Below are 5000 nucleotides of genomic sequence, written 5' to 3' on the forward strand. Positions count from 1 at the left end.
TTACCAGAATGGATATGACCAAGTGCATTACTAAAGGCCCTGCTATGTCAGAGTAGTGCAGTACTATGGTAGTTCACTTTTCAATGACTATTACAGGCTTCCACTGGTGGAACAGCATGCATTGTGGGGCTACTATGTGTTCTCTACTCCGTCTGCAGCTGCACTGGATACTGCGAAGACGGCTACACTGCAATAAAAAAGGAAACTAGGGCTGTAACGATATTGTATCGAACCGAGAAATCGTGATACACAGAGTCACAATACGGTATCGCGATACAAGGAGGCAGTATCGTGATACGCCGTTTTAAAGTTTTGTTACCCATCAGGCTAAAAAACAACTACATGATGACGTGATTGTGCTACCAAGCTTCAGATCATCATCATTATTATATGTTAACTTTTAAAAATTATTAGTAGCCTCTTGTAACCTATTCTAACGATAAACTTTCATTGTTTTTAGTCATAATTTCATTTTATAATGTCGTCAAATGTGAAATCGTGGGGTGTATCGAACCGTAGGTCAAAAATCGTGATACGAACCGAATCGTCAGTTTAGTGTATCGTTACAGCCCTAATGGAAACGCCTGCTGTCAACACTGGTCTTGGGGGAAAATAAGGTTTTCTTTTTCCATGGGCGCAAATGTTTTCCACATCCATCGTAAAAAGCTGTGGCATTTCACTGTCCTGACAAAAATATTTATCTGACGTAATTTTTCTGTGGGCTTAAGCTCTTGGCCACAGTGTGGCATAAAAAAAACAGGATGAGAAAAACCTCTCAAGTAGAGTGAAATGTGATTAACTACTAGCATATGTTTTCACAGTTACATTGACAAACTTCTCTTGAGCTGCATTGAGAAAAAGTTAAATTAGAGCGGATACAATCATGTCCTTTGTTCTCTGCCTCAGTTACGGTAATTATAAGGGTGGAAAGTGTCACAAATGTTGTCTACAATTCAACTCTTTTGACTGACAATGATTTAGATGAATGACACTGTTCGCAGCCATTTTCGAACAACTGTATGAAGTGCTAGTATTCTTAAAGGGACACTGTGTGAGATTTTAAGTTGTTTATTTCCAGAATTCATGCTGCCCATTCACTAATGTTACCTTTTTCATGAATACTTACCACCACCATCAAATTCTAAGTATTCATTATGACTGGAAAAATTGCACTTTTCACACATGAAAAGGGGGATCTTCTCCATGGTCCGCCATTTTGAATTTCCAAAAATAGCCATTTTTAGCTGCAAAAATGACTCTACTTGGACCATACTAGAAAATATTTGTTTATTTCTCAGTAAACTTTCACGTAAATATCACATTTGGTGATAGTCAACCCAGTTTCAATGAGCAGCATAGTTGCAGTACCTTTTTTAACCATTTCCTGCACAGTGTCCCTTTAAGTTTACACCATTGATTTTGCTTTGCTTTTGTTCCCTCTTCTAAATTGGTTCAAATGATTATAATGTGAAGGTATTTTGACTGGTATTGACTGGAATTGTTGTTGTAAATTTTGGGGGATATTATTAGAATAATCAATGTCGATCGTATCATACAGTACATACTGTACAAAACAGAATGACAAAGACAAAATACGTATAACTCAAAGATGACGAAGAAAGGAAAGTTAAAATAATTAGGCACACAAAATTAGGCCAAGGCATTGGTAAGGCCATGCAATAACAAGTAAACCAGAAGTGGTGCAAAAAAAGGAGATGTAAGCTTATGATCATTCATAATACAGGGTGGGCAAAAAGTATGATTACTGGTATATGATTATAATATAATTAACTGTCATAGGTAAATGTTTGACCAGACCATTTACTACCGTCTTTGTTGAAATTAGCAATTTCAAGTGGGGAGAATTATTAATGTTTCTAATATTTATTTTCAATGCATTTTCATTTCTTAATGTAACGATGATTTCTAAAGCAAACATAACATACAGTGTATTATACAGTAGTGATAAGCATTCAGCAGACTAAGCTTACCTCAAGGGCATGCTGGATTATCTTTCTCTCTCCCTCTCTCTCTCTCTCTCTAATAAATCTCAATGACTTGATGGGCTTATGACCAAGTGTATGCTTTCAGAGGTCACTACGGCGTACTGACCATGCATCTCGACACTGCACTGATACTGTTTTGTCTGCACATGAAATGTTTGACTACGGTTATCTTTACAGTTAAGATGATTATCTGGGCTGACCATTTACAAAACAAGAGATCTAGACGTCTACCCACCCCCCCAACCCTCCCCACCCCCCTTTCCCTTGTTTTGACTGTTTATGTCCTGCTGATGTCCTTGTGCCCTAAGGTACGTAAAGTACCTTGTAGGTATAACAAGATATCTAGAGGTCTCTACCCCCCACCCCACCCCCACCCTTTCCCTTGTTTTGACTGTTTATGTCCTGCTGATGTCCTTGTGCCCCCCACCACCCACCAGACAGAGAAACGGCAGGGGGGGGGGGAGGGATAGGGGGGAGTGGTGCCATGTCAGGTGAGGTTAAGAGGCAAAGCAAAGCACATGAGGGCAAGCTGATGAGGCCAAAGCGTGCCAGCCAGAACCATGGGAGCAAAACACAAGAGAACCCCGTTTCTCGAAAGCATTGCTGCTGCTGCTTATCAGTTAGCACCTACTAGGTTTTCAATGTGAAATTGCATTGCAACCAAGTAAGTTGCTTAACTTAGACGAGAAAAGCACCCCTGAACCGTGGAAGCAAAAAATATTTGTGGTTTTTTTATATTTTGAATGAAAAGATAGACAAATAAAACGAGTCAATAAAAAATAAAACAAAATAAAATAATCCACCACTATTATACTGGCCTTACAAAGATACATGGATGTGATGTATTGTACCCTCACACTAACTTCATGGCATTTGTCCAAAATAGTGTTTCAACAGGAAACGAGGTCTCAGCCCCGGATGCCACTCTGGCACTCCTCGAGAACTCTGATGAAGACACATGTTGAAACGTTAAGTCTGATTGCACTGAAAAAATTCACAATAAAAAATATACATCCGTGTAGCACCAGATTCTTTTTCCTTTTTGTATTCATTTGTGATTTAGTCCTGTTCTGGTTGCACCAGATTGTTATTTTAGAAGCGCGGAGTGTGTATTTCCTTTGCTTTAAAAGATCCGTCTTTTCTTACTCAATTTGCACCGACTAGGAAAGCTGTGAGGCTCTCGTATCCCACCAGTGAGCTGCGTTCTGATTACGAGGTCTAGCCAAGGGCGTTTGCATAAAAATATGCCAAGTCTTGTCATCTGACAATAACGGTCTAATTTAATTGTTGACAATGAGGACACTAATTCTAATGAAGCTGTGTTTGTGAAACCTAATGAATTGATTAAATGAGTTAGACATTTTACCGTGTATAATCTGGCATATAAGCAATGCTGTGCATTTTTAGGTACGCATGAATTATAGCTGATACTAATGCTGTTAAGTTAATATTTTACCTTACTTCAAATAGGTTTACACAAGGATGAGGAGATGTATAAGCCTGACTATAAACTATTACAGTACACCTAGCTGACGCTTTTATCCAAAAACAACTTATTTTAAGTACAGGTTATTGGTTACAGTCCCTGGAGCAGTGTAGATACCTTGCTCAAGGGCACCTCAGCCATGGCGTGAGACAGGGAGTGGAAGAGTGGGAATTGAACCGGCAACCCTCTGATCTAAAGCCCGCAGTATCAAGTAAGAACCTTAGAAGTCGTCTAACATTCCTCGAACCATTGCCTATTTTTAAGGTTTCCATAAAGTATGTGATTTTGAGCTGGTGAATCTCTCATTTGAACTAATAGGCAACAAACTTGCACAGAAATGTTATTTTAAGGCTAAAAGGCTGACTACTTGGTGTTGATTTAAGATGTGTTGGTCTTTTTTAAGATGTCATCAGATCATGTATGCATAGATGTATAAGTATTTCAGTTCATTTACATAACCATTACTTTGCTTTGGTCGAACGCGTCTGGTAAATATAATGTAATGTGAGGGTTTTAGAAATATGTTTTCCTTGTAACAGCATCTTTATGAAAGAGTGAAAGAGTGTTTCATTTCAATGTGTGTGTATTTAGTGACCGAGAGGTATGGAGAAATAAAGTGTAGTGCACGCGCGTCATCATGTTCATTTTCAAGAGAGAGAGAGAGCGAGCGAGAGAGAGAGAGAGAGAGAGAGAGAGAGAGAGAGAGAGAGAGAGAGAGAGGTAGATGGAGAGAGAGACAGACAGACAGACAGCCAGAAAGTCATATTCAAGAACATAATTAGACTGCAAATGGTATGCAGCTTAAATTCAACAGTTGGTAAAGGGTTGCAGCAGCAGGGCTGCTCTTTTTTTCATATAATACACATTTGATACACACCATTAACATTCTGCTGCTTCACAACTGTGACTTGTGGGATAAGTTACATGGCTTTCACTGCAGTTGGCATCTGCTGAACCCTGGTGCTGTGAGCCTTAAAGGGACAGTTTGGTCAATTTCAACATCCAGTTGTATTGCTCACGCTACCCTTGACTTGTCAGTACCTGGTGATGCCACATTTTTCGGCTCAGCCCTTTCCGAGATATGAGCAATTCTAATGGGGGCAGCGTTTGTTTACATTTTTAAAAAATGAAACATAGGCCAACTCCAAATATTTTCCCAAAAGGTACTGCTGTTTGCTAGTTGTCTGCTGATGTTTTATAACCTTTTGGATGTTTTTGGGAATAAATAAAAATGTTTTTTTGAAATGTAAACAAAGAGCTGCCCCCATTACAATGACCAGGATCTCGGAAACGGCTGAAGAAGAAGAAGAAAAAAATCTTAGGCACTGACAAGTCCAGGGTAGTGTGAGCATTACAACTGCATGTTGAAATTGACCAAACTGTCCCTTTAATCCCCAACTGTACGTGTACACCAAAAACGACCACAGCGACCAAGTAGCTGAGGACGATAAAGAAGTTCCGCCAACAAATTCTTAAAGACTTAAACATGCCTTCATACATCTGTATTA

The 5000-nt window shown here is 39.2% G+C and overlaps 1 protein-coding gene across 15 annotated transcripts in view; it reads right to left on the reverse strand.

Moving 5' to 3' along the window:
- The window catches only part of mbnl2 (muscleblind-like splicing regulator 2), an 86426-nt gene that overhangs the window by 16752 nt on the left and 64674 nt on the right, over positions 1-5000 (reverse strand). The window lies entirely within an intron of this gene.

This window comes from Engraulis encrasicolus, chromosome 12 (genome assembly GCF_034702125.1).
Source record: "Engraulis encrasicolus isolate BLACKSEA-1 chromosome 12, IST_EnEncr_1.0, whole genome shotgun sequence".
NCBI lineage: Eukaryota > Metazoa > Chordata > Actinopteri > Clupeiformes > Engraulidae > Engraulis > Engraulis encrasicolus.